At 46.6% G+C, this 24,465-nt stretch overlaps 1 protein-coding gene across 1 annotated transcript in view; it reads left to right on the top strand.

Annotated features, from left to right (window-relative positions):
* Window positions 1–9,168: 9,168 nt before the first annotated feature.
* The window catches only part of YDJC (YdjC chitooligosaccharide deacetylase homolog), a 50,301-nt gene continuing 35,004 nt past the window's right edge, over window positions 9,169–24,465 (top strand). The window contains exon 1 of the mRNA XM_069870697.1: window positions 9,169–9,178. The gene's annotated coding sequence lies outside the window, so the exon portion shown is untranslated. The remainder of the gene's footprint in view (window positions 9,179–24,465) is intronic.

Genomic DNA, 24,465 nt, shown 5'->3' with positions numbered 1-24,465 from the left:
CACTGATAGGAAAAGCTCCTGTTCTGTAAGAGTGTTCCTGGTGACTTGTACCTGCATCTGTCCTCGGCTTGGTCACAGGCTCCTAACAGATTTAAGCTTTCAATGAAAAATTAGTTCTTCTGGAGGGCTGTTATTCTGCAGGTACAGATTTCAATTAGAGTGAAGAAGTTCTTGTTCTTACATAAATGTTTCTAGCTACAGACTGGCACAGTTAACCACGACTTCCCAGCTTTTAGGTGTATAAACACCAACATTTCATTGCTGGCTTCCCCCATGGACATGAAAGGCACACATAAACATGCTCAAGAGCTACCAGCATTGGCTGAAATATTTCTAAAGGGTCTTTTACACCTTAAGCACCCGCCACTTTCCTGTGGTTAAATGCACAATGTGTGTGAGATATTAACCAAAGAAATTCTGTAATTGCAAAGTTTATTTTTCAGGTCTTGTTAATTCTTTTTTTTTTTTTTCGTTTTCCTCTCGTGCCAACAAAGTCTTGCTTAATTTGTTCAGTATCTTTCATTAGAAGTGATGAGGAATGCTAGATTATAATTAAAGGTAGGTGCTCTGCTCAGTTAACCAAAGGTGCCTGGAAACTGGATGTGAACTAACAAGTGATATTTTAAATATAATTGAACCACTAATCCTTGATGGACTTGAATAATTGGCTTACAGCTTGAGAGAAAATAATTTAACAAAATGCCAATATTAATTGTTTTGGATTTGTGAGAAGAGCAAGCCACACAAGTTTAAAGGTAAGGGGAAATTAATCTTGAAACAAACTTTTTAATAAATGTTGTTTAAAATTAAGCCTCATTGGTGCTAATGAGCAACACAAAGATTAAATTTAACTTTGGAAGCATTTGCTAGGGATGCAAGCTTAAAATAAAGTTATATTGGTTAACAGCTAAAAGCAATGGAAATGAGTTTTCAATTCATTTCTAGTACACAATTCATAGCCATGCCAGGCAAAACTGTGAATATTTCTTTCTGTAGCTTTTTATTTCGTTTTGCAAAGACAGTTTACGAGACAGTCAAGCAGAGTACAGCCCCATGGTCACCCCTTTACACCCCCCCAAATTCAGCTGAAGCTTCGCAAGCCTTTTGAACTAAACCCTCTGTTTGATACTAAACCAGAATTTCATCATTCCATTTGAATAGATCAGCTCCTTTAAAATGTACCAACTGCACCGGCACGAGGGTTTCCTTGGGGGGGGCGGGGGATTTAGTTAGAGTTAAAAACCAGAAGGTTGTTTCCAACATTCAGCAGAGAAGCCAACAGCTCTGCTGCCTCTGCCCAGAGGCTGCCCTCAGCACACACAGACACCCTCCTGTTGAACACAGATTTTACAGATACCGTAAGGAAGAGCAAACCTTTATCATGATTTATTTTCATATTAAATTCTTAACTCCGAAGTGAGATGTGACCCTCGGATCAATCTCCCATCATACCCTGCTGATTCCTCCCGTTTGGCCAGGGCTCACACAATCATATTAATTGGCAACTCTGCTCTGGGGGTAGAGAGGTGGGGTTTTAATTCAGTTATTTTTCTTGAATGTCAAACAGATCAGGGCACTAAAATGTCTGGGAGATAAATTCGCTGCAGATTTCAAACAAATGAAATTCCAAAACTGTTTGTTAAGGCTAATTCAGTGCATGAAGGCAATAGCTATTCTTTTTTTTTCATGCTCTCCAAACTGCAAGTTTTCATTCAAAACTTCATTTTGTTTTAGGCTTGGGGTTTTTATTTGGGATTTTGTTGTTTGGGTTTTTTTAACTATTTGGAAAAAAAAAACAAAAACTAAGAAATGGATTTGGAAAGCAGGGAAGAACTGAATCCCAGGTTTTGCTCCTGATTACGTTTTGTGGATTGTCTTTATTTAAAAATAAAACAACCTGAATGTTCTTCTTGACACTGAAACAAAGAGTGGGATCCTGAAATACTTCCAAGTTACGTATTGTCACTGTCGTGCACTCCTAGAAAACACTTCTAATCTTTCAAAGCACAAGTCTCTGGTCCCCACCATCAGAAAAATCCATTTTAATTGTTTGGTACAGCAAAATGATCCTGTTATTTTTGTTCTAAAAAGAGTTTCAAGTAGAAATCCACAGAAATTTGGAGATGAGTACATCCTAGGTGTTTTAGGAAGGCATTTTATTTTGTAGATATTTTGTTTTAAAATGTACATGCAAAAGCTTGTACAATGCTGAAAGGAGGAACTTCCTGAGTTCAGCTATGCCTGAAAAAGATTCCTCCTATTGAAAATTTTGTTTGTTACTAAGAAAACCAGGGTTCTTTAAAAAGAAAATGCCCTGAAAATCTTCTTATTGCATATTCTGGGCAGCTTAGAAATAAGTGTTGTATATTAGTATGAATTAATACAAAATGTTTGTGCAGTTTGCTCTAAACAAAGACCATTAAATAAAATTAGGCAGCATTTGAATTAAGATTTAAATGAATTTTTGCACTAAACTATCTGTAAAGACACTCATTTTAATTTTAATAATGAGCCTTAGATAGAAAAAATAATCATTTCAAACACTCTGAGGTTTTTTTTTCCACATAGAGCTCCGCTTAAATTATCTCATTCAAAGTAGTGCACTTTTGAACCAGTACAGTCATTCTGAAGTTAGTGTTACACAGATAAACTAATTTCAAACAAATGTAACTCAGTGCCAACACACAATTTCAACAAGAAGCAGAATTACAACAACAAATATCAAACAAACTATTTGAGCCCATGTGAAATCTGAGAAAGGTGGGTTTCTCAAACAACTATTATAGGAACTTTGGGTTGTTTGTTGGTTTGGAGGTTTTTTTCTGTACGATGCAGTGATGTTACATTTGACTGAGGGAGCATTTTCAAGATGGATTTTGTTTTTAAATTTTAGATTGAAATGAAGGTTCAAGGCACAGCTATGAATTTTCTTTTGAATGATGACTAAGAATTACTTGCTTTCTAACGAGAGAACACAGCTATTTGCTTTTATACCCATGCCAAACCTCTGCAGTATTTCTTTGAGCTAACCTTTATCCCCTTTCTGGACTTGTATTGGTCTCTGCTAGAAAGCAAGTCAGCTGTAATTACTTACAGGTGAGTTATTCCATACTAATGAAATAGCTCTATGAAAACGATGTTATTGAATTGAAATGTAGATGGCAGAAACACATTGATTTACTTTGCGTGGATTTTTAAACGCTTAACAATCGCTCCCTCTCCCCTCGGTGCTAAAGAAATTAAGATCCAGCAGAGAGAAGCGAACACGAAGTTCACTCGTAAGCTGGATTGCTATCGGGTTTGAACGGTTTTGGGGACAGAACAAAAAATAAACTTGGTTTATTAGTTTCCTAGTAAAATGTCTGGGTTTTGTTTCCCAAAGCCCGGTGCCGGACACCACAAGGCACAGCACCCTTGCACTCTTACCTTCCTCCCGACACTGACTGAAAGATGAATTTGTTTACTCTGTTGTGCTTTTTTTAAAAAAAAAGTATGGGTAACTCCACCCATAATTCTGCAACTTCCCACTCACCCAGTCCTTTTTAACCTTTTAAGCACTGCTGCTGACCCGCCACGCTCTGTGCCACTGGAGCAGGGTTGGCAAACCAATTTTCATTGACCAGAACCAGAGCGAAGCCCCCGTGCAGCCCCTCGAAAGAGCCCAGCAGCTGTCAAAACAGGGAGCTTCTTCCCCAGTGCCCCCAAAACTGGGGTGCCAAAGGGGAACCAAGCGCCCCACGACTTTGTCTGCGGCAGGGGGTTGCTCTTATAGGGCTCTTTTCCCCCTTCCTCTCTCCCTATATATATATATATACAGATTTAAATATATATAATTTTTTTTTTTTTTTGGCGGGGGAGGGACAGGATTTTGTTTTGTTTTTACAGCAGCCATCCAGAGCCCAGGGTATTGATTTTCGGGCACATGAAAGGGATTTTTTACAGGCCTTCCCTGTGGAAGGGAGCAGCAGTAAAAGGTGATACCACCCACTCCGAAGGAATGCTGTGCATGCAATTAGGAGCGAGCTCCCAGCCAGGGGGTTAGAATTCAAAGCCAGGCGAAAGCTCCCCACCTCCCACAAACAACAAATCCATTAAAACTACCAAAGCCATCAATACTAATCAATGCATCCGAGGCGCCCGTTAACTATTTCGGTGCTCGCTCCCCCCACCTTCGGGGCTGGGTGGGGGGGGCTCTTTCTTTCACCCCCTTTGCCCCGAGCCCGGGGCCCCGCAGCATCTTTAAACCCCACGGAGCGCATCGGGCTTCGAAGGGGCCGGTCCGGGAGCGGGGCAGCCTCCCCGGGGCACCCGGTAGCCCTCTCCCCGGTAGCCACCCGGATCCCCCACCTCGCCGGTGCGGGGCGGTGGCAGCGAAGTGGTTAATCAATAGCAGAGCAGAGGGCGGGGTGGAAGGGGGATAAAAAATGCAGAAAGGAAGGAAATGGAGGGAGTGAGAATTAGACTCACTATAAAACCTCCTCATTCTGATCTACAAAAGAGGGAGGGGGGGAGATGGGGGGCGAGGGAAGGAGAGGGGGAGAAAAATGCGAGGCGAGCAGCACAAAGCCCCTCTCTGCTGCAGCCCAGCCGGGATGCGAGAGGAATATCGCATCCATGTAAAACCTAGGGAATTAAACCGATTTTTTTTTTGTATCAGCCGTGTCTCTCCTCTTCTTGCCTCCTTTTTGTTTTTTTCCCCTCCCATCCAATCCCTCATTCATAACTCGCATTTGGTGGCTGGTTTTCTCATTCATGTTCCCCTCCCTGTCGGACACTCGCGTTGAGCACAAGAACCCGCTTTGTAGCGGCTGAGCAGCAGAGATCTGAGCTCCCTGGGCTGCCTGCCTCTTGCTTACAGTCAATCACTTTTGAAGCTATCGATTGGATGTGTTTATGGAAACACGAAAGGTATTTTTGGCCATCTGCTAGCTAGGAAATGATTAAAGTTCTTTATTTTTATCGAAAGGAACGAGGAGATTTCTCTGCCTTTCTTATTTTCAATCCTGAAGAAAATACTGTATTTTCACCACGTTAAAACGATTGTTCTGTTTAAATAAAGATGTGGCGGGGGGGGTTGAGTTTGGGTGCATTTAAAACTTTTAGAAATCGTTTCTGACAGCTTTTAAATTACTAAAACTTTTTGATGGATACCGGGTTTTGTGTGTGGATAGTGGTTTTGTTTATATTTTTTCATTTAAAAATCCTTTAACTAGCTGCAATTGTTGAAAAACTTTCAAGAATCCGGGGGGAAAAATAAAGAACAAATTGAATTTCAGTGATATGGAGACACACTTATGTGGATAGAGGTACACATACATAGAGGAATTTTAAACTGTTTTATTTTCATGCGTCTGAAACAAAGCCCATCCAAATAAAACTTTTTTTGTGAACCACTTGGGTACAAAAATAGGGATGGTGAGTTCTCACATGTTTTAAGGGCAATTTTTAGGATCATTCAAATCAGTGTTTAAATAAAGGCTCCACTTATTTTTTTGGGGGTCTGTGTTTAAAAAGAAAAGTCAAGGTGGCCATGCTAAATGAGAAAATAGTTACGAATTTAGATGAGCCCAGAGCTGACTTTGATTTCCAGTCTTTCAGAAGGAGCCGTAGTGATTTTTTTGAAGTTAAGGCAAACCAAAAGTCCAATCTGTTTAAGTTTAAACATTATAGGCAATGCTGCCCTGTGAACATTTTATGAATCTATTTGTTCCTCTCTCCCGTGGAGTGTTATCAATTCGTTTTCAATCCAGCCTTATAGTTTTATCCACAGGAGCAAATGTTTGCAGCCAGGGAGCTGGAAATAAAAGGCAAAACACTAAAATCAAATCTATCCTTCCCAAATGTAGCAATCTTCTGAAAGGATGGATTTTAAAGTTAATTTATAACAGCCTCTGTAAATATCTTTGGAAACCTTCTGTGAATTTTTTTTCTTGCTCTCCTCTCTCCTCTTTGTTTGTGTCCCCTCCCCGTTCACCAAGCATGTGTATATTCAAGACCTAATTAAGAACATTTTATATGAGTTTGTACATGTGTTTTCACACAGACGATGATGGTGAAGCGTGTTACTGTGCCGCTCACGTGGGGCTATGTTACCCTTGCAGATGGGAAGAGTGTTTTTAAAGAAATCATAATTAATAGTATTAAGAAGCCGATTAAAATAAAAACGGTGTTACTGCAGCAGGGGTCTCATTAAGGAATAGTCGTGCCTGTCTGCCACAGATTTAAGAACTCTCAGCCACGGGGCCTGGGACTGAGGCAGCTCCAGTTTAAGCCAAAGCAGCGGAGACTCCTCCCCCCGTGACATCAGTCTGAGTTACGCTGCGAAAACACCCCAAGAACTGAGGGGGAGAAATCTGCTTTCTCCCTCCCCTCCTTGATGTTCAAAAAATGATAAAACGCCATTCTCTTCCACGCTGGAGGTTTGCGAGGAGCCCTGCTTGAGAGCAGACTAAGAGCAGGACAAGCGCCTTCTCCCAGGCTCCTTTTCCAAAGGGAGGGGAGAGCACAACTGCACATTTGCAGCAAAACACAACCAAAACAAATGTCGCCGGTGCCCCCCAGCCCTGAAACACAACGATTACACCCGTGGCTGTGGCAGAGCAGGATGGAGCCGCGTGGGAAGGGCAGAGGGACAGAGGGACCAGGCTGGGGGCAGCAGCTTTCTGTGCAGTTTGGCCAAAGACTGAACTGACAAACCCAGAGCTGTAAAGTTACGCGTTTTCCACTTAAACATTCAAGGCAGTTGCCTTTCTCCAGGATGTGTCATTTCCTGTGTAGCTGTAATAATATATTAAGTAAAGGGATAGCAATTAATTTACATATTTATATATGGAGAGCGCTCTGCAGAGGGAAACTCACAGGATGTTGTGGATATACAAGAGTAGGAATGGGCAGAAAGCATTTTGTTAAAAAGTTTGGGGAACGACCACGCTGCCGTAAGAACCACGCTCCAAATGTTCTTGGCATTCAAGGCAAGGCTGGCAAGGAGAGATTTACGGATGAGTCAGTGTGGGACGGGGAAGTTTGTACATTTAAAGATTCGGGGAGATGGATGTCATACTTGGGACACAGGTCACCAAAAAGAGCTACAAAACCAACTTAGTTCTTACCTGCTCCCCACGGGCTTTATTTTACTCTGAATCGTGCCATGCTGAACATTTAACAAGGCAGTCACAGGAGACACTCTGGCGACTGAGAACAAGCTGCAGGAATTAACTGCGGGGATACAGGGGCTCACCTTTGCTCCAGGAAGGACATCTTGCCTTTTGCTGTAAGATATCTGCTTTTTTTTTCCAGCAGTAAAGTGTCAGACCCACAAAGGAAGAGATACAATTAGTGCTGGTACCCACTACAAACTCGGATCTCTGAAGAGAGACCAGTGCAGCTTTTCAAACGTCTACCATTTTGAAATCAGAAAAACATTTCCTAACAGACAGAAGAATCCCTCTTGAATCCCCCCTGGCCCTTTTGAATTCACGCCCTGCCTTACATCAAACGCTTTTTTGCTGATTAACTGCACAATCAGGTCCCTGCAGATCAGGGGAAGAATGGAGAAGAGAAAAGCAACCTCTTTTCCAGAGAACAATACCATTATTTCAGCTCCATTGGACAGGAATGTGTGATTTCACAGCCCACTGCCCTTCTCTCCCATCTCCAAAATCACTGCCAGAGATCCACTGCCCCAAGTCCCCACCCATCAGCACCCAGACCCAGCAATTCCAGCTTGGGTTCCAGAGCTGAGCGTGGGGGCTCCCAGGGATGCAGACATATATGGAGAAGAGAGCCAGATCAGAACCAGCTCCCAAGCCCAAGAATAGATACAGAGGAAGTTTGCGTTGTTTTGTTTTGTTTAGTTTTTAAATAACTAGTATCCTTCTTATTATGTAATGTAAAATTCTAGTTCACACGCACACAAGTTATATTTCGGGGTTGGATTTGGCATGAAAGTTGTGAACAAATGAAAGGGAAAGAGATTTTAAAATTAAATTTATGAATGGTTTAGAGAGAAATATACTTTTTTAAAGACACGTTACTTACTAAAATGCCAGGTTTTTTTAAGAAAAGCCTTTTTACCTAGAGAATCGTCTTGCTTTCTCACAGCTCACCGGTTCCTTTGCTGTTATGTTTGTCTCATTGGGAGACGAAAACAATTTCATTTTACAAACATCTGCTGAAGCTAATTGCCGAGGAGCTGATTTCATAGGAGGGACTGGATGTTTTAAAGGTGAAAGAAACCGCCCGGTTGCGAGTTTGTTAGTTAACAATATGGCAGAAACCTTTCAAAAAAAGGAACTCAGCAAGACATTTCCCCCGCGAGGGAGCCTGCCGGGGACTCTCGCAGGCTTTGTTTATTCATGTTTTCAACGATTCCCGTGGTTTACAGTTTGCGGGGCAAGAGACGTGCCGAGAGTTGCCTCCCCAGCCCTCGCCCCCCCCCCCCCCCCCCCCCCCCGATCGCCGCCTCCAGAGGCTCCTGTCAGCCGGGGGCTCCGCGGCTGCATCCCCGCGGGGGGAGCTTCTCCCGGGGGGGCGCACCCCTTTATCCCCCCCCCCCCAGGCTAGAATCGCTCTTCTCGCTTTGATAAAGTCAGCTTTTCGTTTCGCGTCGTTTTTCGACTCGCGGGGAAGAGCTCGGGAAGTGAAATGAGACCCCAAAGAGCTGCGAGCCCGCGGGCAGAGCATCCCCCGCTCCCTCCGGGGACCGCTGCGTCCCCCAGCACCGACCCGAGCGGAGAAAAAGAGAGAAAAAGGGAGAAAATAATATTTATTTGGGTGTCCCCCCCCACCCCTCTCCGCTCGCCTTTGATTTATCTGTTTACAACCGGGACCCCCTCGGTCGAAACAAAAAAAAAAGAAAAAAAAAATCAATGAGAATGTAGTCGGAGAAAAGGCGGGCAAAGCACCGAAGGGGATAGAGGAGAAGGAAAAAAAAAAAAAAAATTTGTGAATGGAAGAATGTGTCGGTGCGTTCATTGTTAAAACGCGGGGCGGGCGTGGCGCGCGCGGGCGCGGCCAATGGCGGCGCGGGTTCCATTTTTAAATCTCCCCGCGCGCAGCCAATGGGGGCGGCGGACGCGGCGGCCGGCGCGGCGCGGGCCAATGGGGGCGCGCGATGCAAATGAGGCGCTGGTCAGGCAGGAGCTGAATGTCAACCAGTCAAAGATGGAGGCTGGAGCGGGGAGGCCATGAGGTGGGTACCGGAGGGTCCTGCCCGCGCGCCCGCCGCCCCGGGAGCCCCCAAGCCCTCTCGGCGCTCCCCTTCGCGCCGCTTTCGGGCGACTTTCAAGCCCGGCCCCCTCTCTTTCTCCCGCGGGGATCGGCCCCCGCCGCCGCCAGGTACCGCGCCGGCCCCGCACCGGGGCGGCGGGAGGGAGGGAAGGGGGGGGGTGTCCCGGGAGGGCGCGGGGCTCCGCGCGGGGAACGCGGGTCGGGGCGGTGCGGGCTCCGCGCGGGGTCGAGCGGCTCCTCCTTTCCCCGCTTCCCTTCCCGGCCCCGCTTTTTCCCTCCGAGCCGCCGCCGCGAACGCGCCCCGGGTCCGAGCGCGGCCCCCCGCTGCTCCGGCGGAGCTCGGGGAGGGACGCGGCGCCGAGCGGCGCGGGGGTTTGTAACAAAGCCGGGTGCGCGGCCCCGGGGGCTGCTCCGGCTCGCTTGCACTTTGCCCCAATTCCGCTCCGTTTCCCTCCACCGTGTGGTCTCCGAGTTGTGTCAGCGGAGCTCTCGTACCCTCGGACGCAAACCTGGGGCTCTGGAGTTAAAAATCCTCCCTAAACTAGAAAGCGCGTTGCTTCTTCTACTTTCCTTTTCCTTTTTTTTTTTTTTTTATTTTTGTCCTTTCTCTTTCTTGTCTCTATTTTTTTTTTAAACATCTCCAAAGTAGCCTAAGTTTCTCGATTAGGGATAAACTCTCGTGCAAAAAAAAAAAAAAAAAAAAAAAAGGAGGAAAAATTACAATGAAATTAGAAAGTAACAACGATCCAGTTTAAGACTCTGATTGGGTCGGGACGTTTCCAAATCAATTGGCTTTTTGTTTATACTGCTTTGAAAAACTGACAAGTAGAATTCGTCCTGTGCGTTTTCTCACTCCCCTAGACTTGAACCAGTTTAATTCATTTTAGCATTTGGTGCGATTCTCTCAACTGGGCAGTTTATAGAAAGCTGCTTTCAAGTTTGCACTTCTTTTGCATAAAATTTTTCTGCATCTTTTGAAGTTTGAAATCAAAGTATTTTGTAATTTCTCAAGTGATTCTTGCTTAACAAATAGTTACTTTTTCCAGGTTTAAGTTTAAAATTGTTTAAAGAAACACGTGGTAAACAGTTTGAAACCTAAAGACTAACAAGTTAACTTTTAAATGTTACTTATTGCTAAAATTATTTGGAATGTCTGATTTGTAATGATTAACTGATGTTTTCTCCTTCCTACCCATACATTCTTTTCAAGAAAGGAAAAAATTACAATAATAATGTTTTCATGATGCAAGCAGATGATTCATAAGGGTCTCTCACCCCTGAATGGCAGTTGTTTTGAAAGCTGGTTTAGGTGCTTGTGTAAAATAGCAAGGCTTCCTTAGTAATTAAAAATAAATAGAAATAATTTAAGCTACTAGCAAGCATGTATGTAAGAAATGCCAAATATTTTAGCAGACAATTCAGCTGAAAGCAGGAGGCAGGATATGAATTTCTCTTCCATTGTGTCCTTAAGATAAAGTTGAATCTAATTCACTACATTTACTTTTGTAAAGTACTGGGGTGCTGAAATGTGAGGAGGACAATCCCAGTTCTGGGCTTTGATTTCACATGCTATAATGCGATACAGTTACCACTGAGAAGGATGGGGGGGAAAAAAGTCCCTAAACCAAGCTTATCTAAATTCTTGCTGAAGTTAATTCCAGATGCAGTTGTGAAATATTAAAATCTAATTTTAAAGAATGACATTGAAACAATGTGGTTGCTGAAGGAACTCCTTTTTTTTGGCTGTAACAGATCTGTTTTAGAGCAAATCATGCACAGAAGGCCATCCCTTGGAGAAGTTTCTAACTGATTTATCATTTATTTTGGAAAGTCTCTGAAGTATGCTGTTGTCCAGAGCCCTTTTTCTGTTGTACTACTGGCAATTATGATGAGCAGTGCAATATTAAAAGGGCATTGGCTGGCAGAAACATGACCCCCTTTAGCAGCCCACCCTCTCCAGAGTGGGCAAACAACCCTAAAATAGATGCCTCCTCCAGTGTATTTATGCACGTGTGTGAAATAAGGTTTTATACATGTGGGAGTGGTTTTAAATAAGGAGATCCTGGGTTATACATTTTTGTGTGTCTTTCTATAGAAACAGACAGGAATGATTTAAACACATCCTGTTTAGAACTTAAGCTCCCAACATTTCTGGGAGCTTTTAGGGCATTTCAGTGCCTACTTTGTTTACCAATAAGTTGTGAGTAATTAATTATTAATTTCTACACACCTCCACACAATACCTTCACTGAAATTTTATACTGACTTCTTTATAGTTTTTCCCCTTATGGAAGCTTTCCCCTGTATGTTTAAGGTGGTCCTTATCGATGTCTACAGGGATTTAATGCTGTTGATTTGTTTCTAAGAATCTGTGCTGTTTATACTGTGATTTTTGAGTGGTGACACACACAGACATACGCGTGAGATTGAAGCACAGGCGCTAGGTATTTTTATATACAAGTATCATCATTTCTGTAACATTTTCCATAGCAAATCAAAGCCCTGTGTATTTATACCATTCTATATATATATACACACACTTATATCAGGCTTTTTCATCTGTACTGGTCAACTACCACAGAACACACAGCACAATTAAGAAAACTTCCGAAGGCAGAGGAAAGTGCAGGCACTTTCTGTGATTTATTTAAATTGTCTAGTTCAGATTCATTGACTGGCCAATTTGGTTTTTATGGAAACACACATTTGGGGATGCTGAATTATGTCCCCTTTTCTTTTATTCGCCACTACTGTAACAAAATGTTTGATTGTATAAAACCTTTATAACGTATTGTGCCTAGATACACTGAGCATGTAGCAAAAGACATGAATGGTTTGTTTAACCAACCATACTAACAGTGGTCTTTCTCTCTCTCTCTCTCTTTTTTTTGCTCTCTTTCTGACATTTTTTTTAAACTAACTTGTGGTGGTGGTGGTTTTTACCTTGTCTAATTATGATTGCAAATAAACATTGTCGTGCGGAGTTTTATTGGGGCTAAACATGAAGCATGACTGTGGTTAAGGCTGTAAGGTAGCAGTCCCTTACAAAGGGATGCAGGGACAGCTGTGCAGGACGTGACAGTGGCTGCTGGCATCGCTGGCTCTGACAATGTTGCACTACTGTCTGCACAAATAAAGCAGTGCAATAATATTGTCAAAGCATTTGGTTCCAGTCCTAATACATCCTTTATGATCAGTTACTGTTGCACACCCAGCCCTTGACATCATGGGTTTCTATAGTTAATGCATTTCAGGAGAGAACCAGCCCCTTGCTCTGAGCAAAGGCTTGAGCGAGCATTAAAATATCAACATCATGTAGAAATTGCTTTAAAAAATCCGTATCCTTGTGTTTGTTTTGTGTTTAGGTTGAGTGGTCTGTATGGAAATTCCTTGGGTTTTGTTCCCGTTTTGACTGCTTCAGTGTACAAAATGGATTGCCCTTTCTGCCACTAGCATGGGTTTGTGTGTCCCGAGTTGTAAAATAAAAAGCTGGCCTATTCACATTTTAAAGCCCTCTTGTCCTCCTTTGGAGCGAATCACCACCTTTAAAAATATCCTGACCAGGTTTGGATAGTTTGTTGCCTCTGCTTTAACAATTAGAGTTTTAGGAGCCTAAGGATGTTATTGTTGTGTATAGAATCCAGTTACTTTACTATACACACGTATTCACAGGCACTTAAATTTTTGCTCTCCCTTGATGTATTTTTCGAGTTCCATCGTATTTCACTTTCAGAGGAATTACTGTTAAGATTAAAGCAATATAGAACCCTTCATTTGCATTTAAAAAAAAAAAAAAAAAGAAGGCACCTAAATAATAATCAATAGGTTTGGAAAGACAATCCTTCCCTGCACTTCCCAACAGCAAACATGGAGCGAGTCTGAAACACAGGGATGATGTAGGCCTAGGAGCAGGAATATTGTATTCAGAATTGATCTTTAAATAACAATATGTTGGTGACTGTCACTGGGAGCGTAGTTGGAGGCAGATGTGGTGGTTTCGCTTGCAGCTGCTAAGAAAGGGGTTTGGAGGGCTGGGGGATGGGACCTTCCTCTCTTTTTTTTTTTCCTGAAGCCTTGAGCTGTTACCTTGGGAGCAAAGGGTGGGGGTGGGGAGAGCCGTCATATTGGAAATCAAATCTAGGTAAAGGAGCGTTTTCAGATTGCACTGCGCATCCCAAGCCAGGCCGGGGTCTGGCACCAAGCGGGACCACATCCCGAGGAGGGTGTGTGTCCCAGGCCAGAGGGATAAGGGGCAGCCGAATCCTCACTAATGCACTCGAGTTCTCCAGCGAACAAGCCAGCAAACAAAAGGCACCTTTTCCGTGCCCCTGTTTGTGGCGAGGAGCAGGAGCCTGTCTCCCTTTCAAGCCCAGAGGAGAGGCTAAGCCCCCGCGCCTGCAGCAGAGTCACGGTGCTGGTGGCGGATGCGGTTCGGCTCCCAGGCCTCGGTGGAGGTAACCCGAGCCGCCATGGCTCCCTCTCTCCAGAGCTTTTCTTTTCATCCTTCTCTCCGCATTGTAGCACGGTTTCCATTTTTATGTGCCTTAAGGAACGGGGAGGCCTGCTCAGCTTTGGCACTGTCCCCTCCTCCTCCTCCTAATTATTGATTAATTAAAAAAGTAGGAGAGCGCTAGATGCTGGGGCTGTGTTTTCCCCACCATTGATGATGGAAACACAAGAGTGGCCGGAGTGGAAGGCGAGTGGCTGGAATTAAAAAGTAGGAGAGAGCGAGATGTGCGAGGGCTCTGCTGGGGGTGTTTTCTCCTCCACCATTGATGAAGGGAACGCAAGAGCAGCCAGAGTGGAATTAAAAAGTAGGAGAGAGTGAGACGTGCGAGGGCTCTGCTGGAGGTGTCTTCTCCCCCACCACTGATGATGGGAGCACAAGAGCGGCCAGCGTGGAAGGCGAGTGGCCGGGCACTGCCCTGACCAAGGTGGAGGGGACAGGAGGCTGGACCAGCCAGGAGCCACCCTGGAGCAGGCAGTGCTTTGGTGGGAAATGGGTGCTGGGGAGGCTTTGGTGGGGCTTGAAGATGGACTCACAGAATTGTGAGCCTGCCCTGCTTGGTGGTGGGGAAATCACGAGGGAAATGGATCCGTACTTGTTTTCCTGCATAAAGTTGTGTCTTTAGGAATAATACGGGTGTAATACTGGAAAGGCTGCACTGGGCAGCGGGGAGCTGAGGGGTGTGAAGGGGGAAAGCCTGGCAGGGGCTGGAGCAGCAGAGCCCACCGTGAGCCCCCGGGATGGGGGGCGAGGACGGGGGATGGAGGTTACACATTCCAAACCCTCCCTTCCCCGCTCTCTCTCTCTTTTTTTTAACCCTGCCTGGCTGAGGAATGTAACAGCGAAAAAAAAAAAAAAGAGAGAGAGAGAGAAAAGCACTGGAGGAAAGCAGGAAAAAAAGAGAGGGGGGATTCGGAAGCAAAGGCCCCTTCAGGAGTCTGTATTTGTGCAAGGGAAACCATTTGCATGTGTGTGGAGATGCCAGAGTTTGTCTCCAGTTGGGTCGGAGGGGGAGGGCGCGGGAGGAATGCGGGGAATCAGGTCGGGCTGCGGGGGGAAGGGCTCGGCCGAGCCTCCATCCTGGTGTTGCATAAACTTGTTAAAAGCTCCGCTCCTCGGAGCGGGGCCGGGGCGGCCAGACCTGCGCCCGGCCGCACCACCCATTGGAGCGGAAAGCGAAATCAGATGGTTTAAGTTTTCAGAGGGATTTTGTTGGTTGGGTTTTTTTGTTGGGTGTTTTTTCTTTTTTCTTTCTTCTAGGGGGAGGTTTGGAGTCGCTGCAGCGAGCGCTGGGGGCTGCGCTAAGGCCGCCCCGGGGCAGGGCAGGGCGGGAGGTGCCGCTCCGCCCGGGGGGACCGGGGCGAGCCGCATCCCCGGGGATCGGGGGGGAGAACCTGGGCAAAGCCCCAGGGGGAACCTGACCCCCGGGGGGCCAGGTGGGAAAACCGCAACCCTGGGGATTCAGGGGTGGAGCCTGCCTGAAGCCCTGGGGTGAGAACCGCACCTCTAGGGGTTCAAGGGGGAGCCTGCCCGAAGCCCTGCGGGAAGAGCTGCACCTCTAGGGGTTCAAGGGGAGCCTGCCCGAAGCCCTGAGGTGAGAACCGCACCTCTAGGGGTTCAAGGGGGAGCCTGCCTGAAGCCCTTTAGGAAGAGCCGCACCTCTAGGGGTCCAAGGGGGAACCTGCCTGAAGCCCTGGGGTGAGAACCGCACCTCTAGGGGTTCAAGGGGGAGCCTGCCCCACTGCCCCAGCTGGGAGGGAGCTGTTTGTGAGACCCCCAGGGCAGCCCCCCTGCCTGCTCCTGCCCCAACTAAAGCACCCCCGGACCATGCCCTTGCCCCGCTGTCCATGCAGGGCCAAGGTGGGATCGCTGCTCCCAAGGTGATAGGATTCAGCCGTATTTTGCTCCTGCATTTAGTACCACAAGCCTGTCTTTTTTTTTTTTTTTTCCATCAGACAGCAGAGCGCTGGTAAACACCATGCAGAAAAGCCGTATTGTGGGGGTACAAAGTCTGGGCTGTTTAAGGAGCTCTGTCATTCCTTTTAATGGAGCTCACTGACGCAGATCTGGCTTCTGCCAGCCGAGGAAATGTTGCTGCTGAGAAAAGGGTTATTGAAACCCACAAACTAAATATTATAAGCAAGAATCAAATGGCAGAATGTTCTGGAGTGTTATCCCTCCTGATTTCAGGAGAAGGGGGATGTATTGATACATGGCTGTGGGTGACAAGAGTCGCCAAGCTCAGTAGGTGAAATGTCTGGGAAGGCAGTGTTTTCAGAGAGGATTATCAGCCCTTCCTTGCTGGAGTCTCACACCTGGACAGGTTGACTCTTGCATGGAAGCAAGAATCCCCTTTTTCTCTGGATGGATTTGTACAAACTTGCTAGATAGACTTACAAAGCCAGGACTGGAATGCTAAGAATTTTCTCTCTCTCTCAGAAAAAAAAAAAAATAAAAAGGCAACACTTCCCAGTTTTAAAACAATGATAAAATTATTAAACAGGATGGACAACTCTAAATCAACTCTCCACCTACAGCTGTTTCCAAAGTGTTTGCTATGACCTTTGGTAATAGTATCAATTCCGCTGCAGAAAATATATTGTAGATTGTATCATGAATTTAATTGCAAGATGGCTTTTAAATGGTGTCCTTTCCTCAGGCGAGCGAAATGGCTGTGACTAGGGCAACAAGGCTGGACTAAAGCTTTGTTGCCCTGCTGTGTTTTGTGAGGTTGCAACCAACATGAAAATTTAAAAAACCCGCTTGCCCAAAGTGGCACCTTTAACCACAAGAGAAACCAACAGACAGCAACAAAAGGAAGGGGAAATGGCTCCCTAAACCAAACCCGGGAAGACAAGGTCTGGTCTCACAAGGAGGGAGGCCTCTGAGCTCCAGAGAGTCAGCTCACTACTTTATTTATCCCACAGCTTCATTGTAAGAACACTTCAGTCTATTTGTGTGCTGACATCAGAACGGGGGGCTTAAACATACAGCAATGACTCCACTACAGTAAAAGATTCCCCCCCCGACGACACGCAGCCAAAAAGAAAAAGCTTCCATTATTGAGCAACATACAAAGTGTTATTTCCATACTAGTCTGGGTGACATTTCCATTTAGTTTCTATAACTGTGATTAAGGGCGAGAGAGGTTTCTAAACATATCTAGAGATGCTGAGCCTCCTGGTATATAAATAGCAAGCATTTCATAATCTCGTGTTTAAATGTTTATTTTAAAATAACCCCCATATACATTCCAGAGCGTCTCCTTGCTATAGGACACAGCCCAACCCAGGCTTTGCATATTGTTTGCAAACTGGGGGAGTGTTATTGGAAATTGAATCTGTGTTTTTCTTGTCTTTGGGGGGAAAAAAAAATAAAAAGGGGGGAGATCATGGGGAGTCCTAAATTCTTAAGTTGTGTAGAAATTGTCAAATCATATCATTCCCTCCCCCAACACTGATGCTTTAGTGATGCCACTTGATAAGTGAATTGTGCATTTCCACTGTGGACTCGCGCCAGTGGGTTTGTCTCTGGGGCCACTGGAGAAGTTAAATCATGTGTGTTAAGTGTAAGTCTTGTTTGAGATAACATTGAGGCTGAAGAGTGGAAAAGACATGGTAAACAATAAACAAAATAGAGACCGGACGGGAATAGATGGAAAGGTAAGGCCGAGCCTAGTTGTATTTTTTTTTTTTTCATTCTCAGTTCAACAGGATGTCTAGGTTGCAGGGATTGTTGAGAAACAGAGTGGCAGGATTAAATCTGAGGTTTTGCCAAGGTAACGAGAATACAGAAGTTTGACCAAACTCATTCTGAGCTGCTTACACCAATCTCTGTGAATGTGGCCTTTTAATTAGTGTGAGCAAAGGTTAATACAAATAAATAACGTGGAAAAAAAAAAATCCCTGTTTGCTTCCAACAAGCATCACAAAGGCTGGGGAGAGGGAGGAGTTGGGGCAGACTAGAGATTTTGTTTATCAGTTCATTAGAAAAACAAACAATTAATGGAGCTGCCTCTGTTCCCTTTTCTTTGGCATGTCCTTGGGTTTTGGCTGCTCTGCGCAAGTCAGGCAACATCAAAGGGGATGCAGGGCTGCCTCACGCCATCACCAAGTGCCAGGGATCTCTAATGGCAAAGACCAGAGCAATATGGCATGCATAAATTAGCCAGGAATCCATGAATTAGGGGTTTGTCTCTCCATTACACTCCTATTTAATCCACTGGAAAGCAGACTAAGGAAAGAGAAGCTTAAAAGTGTCAAAATCATGACCTGGTTTGAGATGGCCTGGGAATGAAGTTTCCTTCCTCTTCCTCTGGACCCTCAGGTGGTTTTGCATGACAAAGGCACTAGGGCAGGTTACCCAAGAGCCAGGCTGCAGAGGGAGAGCTGAATTGGCAAAGCAGCCCTGCAGCCAGAGGTGTCTCGGCCTCTCCCTGGGAATCATGTCCCTGGCAGTTGGTGTGTTCAGCACCAAGTCAGCCCCTGAAGATTGTGCCTTTCAGCTCAGTACAGAAAAGGTGCTGGGGAGGGAAGAGGGGAAGAAAAAGCCAAACAAAACAAGCAAGGACAAAACATGCGTGCGTCTCCAAACCCTGTGTGCATTTATGTGAAGTCAATGCTGGAGATCCTGTTTCGCTTTCTAATTTTTGGTGTGTACTTAATCCCGTGATTTCCAATGAAGGGAGGGATATTTTAAAACACTAGACTCTCCAAGTAGGACAGCCCTAGAAAGGAAGTTCTGAGGGATTGATGCCTGTTACTAAGAGGTTCTAAATACAACTATCAGTTAATCAAATAAATATCACTTCCCAGCCTCTCACAGCTAGGCAGCTGATTGACTGAAGTTATTAATAAAGGAGAGAAATTTATACAGAAGAAGACCGCGAGAACTGCAAACAGAGGTATAGAAACCCGTATAAAATCGACACTGGAGTTAAATATGTCCTGGGAGAACGGGATAGCACCCAAGCACAGATTCTGCGGAGTCAGAGGTTTACTCCATTCCTGCATCCCCACCCTCCCAGGAGCACATGGTGCTGTGATCCATAGGGTAGTGCACTGCTTTCTAACTTTCTACCCCTTCCCCATTTGCAGGCACGGAATGAAGCTCCCTCCTGTCACCTGCCGCAAGACACATTGTCCAGCTTCCTAACCTTGAGGATGAGACCCTATCAATATTGCCTCTGCTTTTGTGATCAGGGTAGTAGTGCAATATTGCTTATAGGGTCTTTTCTTTTGAGGGTTATTCTTCACGGAGAGAAGAAAGCCACAGCAGGAAAAAAATAATCCTGTGTGCCCATCAGGTTAAGGGAAAAGTTGTGAAATGCCAAGAGTTGTTAGATAGGCAAATAATTGTGCACAGATGTTACTTGTGACAAATAATCGTGCTATTGTGGTGACTCAGGTTGTGAGTAATGGGCATATTTTTGATGCTATCACACAGGATTCAAAACTGCCTCATGTTTAAAATGCACAAGCAGTGATTGCAGCCAGAGGAACCCATCATGGCTCCACTTTGAAATAGTGTGAGTCCTGAGATGTTTAAGGGTGCCTGTTTTACATAATACTGTAAACACCCACCGAGGGATGGGAGGAGATACACAGCCATGCTTGCTGTTCCTGCCCCTGATCCCAGCCTGAAAACCAGCGCGGTGTGAAGCAGAGCATTGCACAAAGAGGCCGAGGTTCTAATCCCAGTAACCTCTCCAACAAAGCTCCTGCCTCTGCCTGCTGAGGGCAGCCGGGGCGGCTCTTCGCAAGAGCAATCCACGAGGTACGTGGGAGCTGAGCAGGGATGGGGGACGAATCTCCCCTCCACTTTGGGAGGGACTGGCCGGGGTGGCCGAGTGGGTGGCCCTGCCTTCCATTTCAGGTGGTCCCCTCAGTCCCTTTCGGGACCTCAAGGGGCCCAGGGAAAGGGGTGGTGGGAGGGGACTGGAGGCCAGCACGGGGCTTTGAGCTGGCCTGGGGAGGGGGCGCTGAGCCCTATGGCCCCACCATGTCCACTGCCTCCCCTTGTCCAGCTGACCCTGCCGCTGCCCTCGCTTTAACCCCCCAGTATCATTCCAGGGGGAGGCAGACAGCTCTGGGACAAAGCCGGGGATCCCCCCCAGGCTCTCCCTCTGTGCCCCAGCGCTGGGACCACCGGGCGGGCTGCCCCTCTTTCCCTGTTGCACTACTGTCACGGTCGCAGCGAGCAGTGCAATAATGAAAGGGCGTCAGTGCGCCGGGGAGCGGCGAGAGCCAGGGACGAGCTGGTGACAGCATGCGGGGACTGGGAGTCCCACCAACCCCGAGAGCCACCCTCACAGAAGAGGGGGCTTTGGTCCTGCAGCTGTCTTTGTTTCAAGACCCACAGGGGCAGGGCAAGGACCCAGGCCCACTGCCCCTCTGCTGTACCCAGCCCACCCCAAATAAATACCGTAACTCCCACCACCCCTCCTCTTGCTGCCTTTTCTTCCCAGTGGGATTTCCTGCAGGTCACTAGCCCCTCCCCAGTAGCCACATGCAGAGGGAAAAGCCCCTCGAAGGGTTTTTGTCCAGCGATGCAGTGTGCTCATCGCCTGCTTGGTTTTTGTGGGAGAGGCTGAAAACACTGATGGGAAAGTGAGTGCCTTCCTTTTCCACGGAGCCCGAGAACAGGCTCGAGGCATGCCCCAGCCCCGAACCCAACATGGGTTGGGAAGAGAGTGTGTGAGGCAGGAAGGGAATGGTTTGCAATAATGGAGATGAGAAGACCGCTCGGCATCTGGGAGCTGTGCTGAGAAGGCCAGGAAGCAGCCCTTTGATTATCAGTGACCACGGTGAAATGGATACTTGTATTAAAGAGGGCTGCGGAGGGGTATTTCCTTTAGCAAAGGACCTTTCCACTCTGGCCTTTTGAACCTGTGCTTCTCCTTGGCACTGTTTCTGCCTCATCATGACTTTTTGCAAAGGAAGATGAGTACAGAAAGCAGGCTGGCTGCAGGATGCAATCTAATCCTGATGGAAACACTGTTACAGTCTATGCTCCGTTTCCTATTTCTTTTGGATTCTCTTTCTTCTGCCTCTCACGCACAAACAGATATAAAAGCTGAATCCTTCCCTGCAGTCTCTCCCCCAGGGAAAATTCAGCCCCCTCCCCAGCTTCACCTTCAGGCTTTGCGCACACAAAATGGCTGCAACAGCCTGTGGGTGGGCATGTAGAGCTCAGGAAGCTGCTTTTCTTTTTCCCACCCTGCCTGCCCAGGAAACCCTTCTGCTTTTATTTTCTGTGGCATTTTGCTCTTGCATAGCTCTGCAAATCCAAGGGGGTCTCCTGTGTGTAAGCTATGCATGGAATGGGAGCTGGGGAGGGAAACGGACGGTTTGCATAAGAAGGGGACCTGTCGGGCCCCAGTGTTTATTTTTTTGCTGACCTTCTGGGGATATGGTCAGTGAGAGCTGTGACAGCTGCTGGAAGCGGCAGGGGCTTTGAAGATTGTGAAGGTTATGACCTCGAGGCCCCTTTCCTCTCTCTGTCCCAGGAGCTGCTGAGTCAATCAGGGAAAAGGGGAGGTGAAACGGGGGCTGCTCTTTAGCCATTTTTCAATCGGTGAATGAAACAGGAAAGGACAAATGCAAGAAGAAAAAAGCGATTACTTCCACTTTGGTGCATTACTGAGAAGGGGGAATCTCTTTGGCAAAGATTGTAACAATAATGGGAAACCACTGTGCTCCTAAGATCCAGCACCTTGAATAAAGGATTTAACTGGGCAAGGAGCTGATGGGAGATCAATAACAGTAAATTAGGGGGAAAGCCTGCAAACTCCTCTTGGTTCAAAGCAAGAGGAAATCCACCTCTCATTTCCACCTGATACCAGCTCTAGATACAACAGTGGGAACACATTCCCAGTTGGCCCACTAGCTCCCACCATCTCCTTGACCCTACGCTAACACCTCTTCATCTTTGCTGAGCTTAGCTGAACCCTGTGACTGAGGCTGCAGAGGTTACCAAGACCAGCTGCACCACACATGCCAAAATAAAGGGACAAAGTACATTGTGCAGGACTGTATCCTTGATGTGCACGCGCTTTCAAATAGCGCCAGCGCCCTTGGCAATCCCTACCCCTGGGCAGCCCACGAGAGGGCTCTCGCTCAGCCCCAGGGTCCTCTCTAAGCCTGGTGAGTGAGGGGTTTTAAGTCTTTTTTCACTTTCTGGATAACATGATCCTATGGATCTTTCCTTTTAAAATAGTAATCAGAACAGCAAACAGAACGCCTGGCTTCGGTTGACCAATACACAACAGAGGCAAAGAAGGCAAACAGCAGGCTTTTCAGTTAGTTTACACAGGGGCACTTAAATACTATTTTGGTTACACAATACCATTTGGGGGCTGGGGTTTTACACATTCTTCTACTAAATATATCTGAGAGATTTGCTTTAAAGTGATCAACGTAAATCCAGCCACAGCTTTGAGGGAAAAAACTATGATTAGACCTAATACCACTAGGGTAGCTCATAGTGTATTTACTGCAAACCAAGGCACAACAGATTTTTTTTCCCCTAGGCCTGCTTCTCAGCACTGCGCTCACACCACCACAGCAGAGGGTATGCGCTGCCTCTAGAAGGGCTGCCACAGACAGCCAGTTCCCTACAGGAAGCACGAGCTACTGTTTTTTAGGGCTGTATCCTGTCGCTGTTTGACATCCAGTCCTCAGGATTCATCCCAGCATAGGCCGAAGACAGGATACGTTCTGGCAATTATGATAAACTAAGCACTAAGAAAGAGAATGAGGCATATTAAAAAAAAAAAAAATCTAGTGCTTGCTACGACTGACTAGGAAAAACAGTATTCACGGTTAACTCCTCTGGAGAACCCCATTCACGGAGAGTACTTGAATGTACATTCCCTTCATGACAAGACCTCTATATTCAGCATCCTTTTCCCATCCAAGGGGAGTAGCAGGTGTCCAAACTGCTCCAATGGAGGCTTGACAGTGGCATTATCCACCCATCTTTTCAGCTGAATCCTCCCTCAATCTGTACACAATTTCCAAGACTCCAGCTGAACCATTCCTGGGAATGGCAAGCTTCCCCAGGCCATGCCTGGATCTAGCAGCCCTGTGTCCTTTTGAAGGACCCATCCGCACTGTTCAGAAGTGAACAGATGGGAAGAAGAGTCTCAGAGCATCAGAGCTTTAAAAGCGTGCTCTTCTCTTTAGTGTGTCGTCACCAGAAGCTCCACAGGCAGAGATCTCTGCCATAAGGAGCTAGCAGAACAGCAGGTGAGCAGCTAATTGAGAATAGAAGTTCTTTGGGGCAAACCAAAACAGCCTTTGTGGCCCCGCACAGAACTAGGTACACTGCCTCGGCTCAGTGTCCTGCTTACTTGCTCACCTGGGAGGCAGGTGAGCCCTTCTCTTGTAAACTCCCTTGGGTCTTGTCGAACTCCTTAGACACCCAGAGCAATTGGGTGGCAAGGATAAGAAGTAGCACACACGGTGAACTGAATGTACTATTTTGCATGGCTGTAAAGAATCACTGCTACTGCTACAAGGGGTAGACCTCTGCTCCTAAAGCACTGATCTGCTGAGAAACAACATCTTTACCAGAAGCTGCTGTAATTTTGCTAGCAGTGCACTCAGTTAAAGGCAAGTTACAAAATAAACAGGGAGCTAACAATGATTATGAAAGCCACCATTCACGTAGTGCTAGAAGACAAACTGGTTAGCTCCTCCACTGTGAATCCCCACCATAGTTCAGAACAAGTTTAGGCTGATAGCAATCCAGTTTTACACAGCCCACCAGCAGAATATCCTGTTGCTTGGTTTTCCTTTTACAGTGGTTACACCTTTGACACACCTCTTAAACTATTTTGAAAAATTCAGACAAAAGGGAGGCTCTGCTCTGAGAGAAACAGAAAATGAAAGACTTCCTGATCTGAAGGAAAAAGAGATCTCTCAACAGCCCTGCAGAAGCCTGGAGGCCACTCTCGCATGGAACCTGTTACAGACACCAAGCACCAGCAAAGCTAAGCATTTGTCACTGCCCACCTCCAGCCACCAAATGATTCATTTAGGGCGTTTTGAGCAAGGCAAAGGATAGTTCTGGTGTTCCCCTCGTGAAGCTCCGGCCAAATTCTCTGATCAGAACCCCTCCCTTCTCCCCCTCCCACACTTCTCATACAGACATCCCTACTGAAAGGTAAACGCCTACAAACAAAAAACAAACAAACCACCAATCCCCAAAAACTATCTTGCACAAAACAAATAAACAAAAAAAGCAGGAGATAGCTTAAATAGGGGCAGGGGGAATAAGGATAATATTTAAATAGGGAAAAGCAAAGCCGAATCTCTTTTCATTTGTACCATGAATAAGGCAGCCAGTTGGGGCAAGAGGTCTCTGAAGCCTCGAGCAGCTGAATAGCTGTCGGCACAGCAGCAGGGAAGTCCTGCGTGGGTGGGTTAAAGCCCAAAGCCAAGCAGCCCGCCGGTGCCTCCCTGGCTTCGCTCCCCTTGCCCCGACGAGCATCACCGGGCAGGACAGAGTCACGCTGCCGCCCGGGGAGGGTTTGGGTGCCGGGGTCTCGTCAGCGAGGGCCGGGGCTCCGCAGCAGCAGAGGGAAATCGAGCTCTGCAGGCGGGGGGCACAGGGATGCCGGGGGGTCCGGGCGCGGCTCCGGCACCATCCGTCGGGGAAGGCGCACTCGAAACCATGGGAGCCTGGGGCAGGAATCGCCCCTGGAAAGGCGGCGAGAGGAGGGTCAA

This window comes from Phaenicophaeus curvirostris, chromosome 17, assembly GCF_032191515.1.
Source record: "Phaenicophaeus curvirostris isolate KB17595 chromosome 17, BPBGC_Pcur_1.0, whole genome shotgun sequence".
NCBI lineage: Eukaryota > Metazoa > Chordata > Aves > Cuculiformes > Cuculidae > Phaenicophaeus > Phaenicophaeus curvirostris.
The sequence above is the reverse complement of the archived record's forward strand: the minus strand, read 5'-3'. Positions and strand labels throughout refer to the sequence as shown.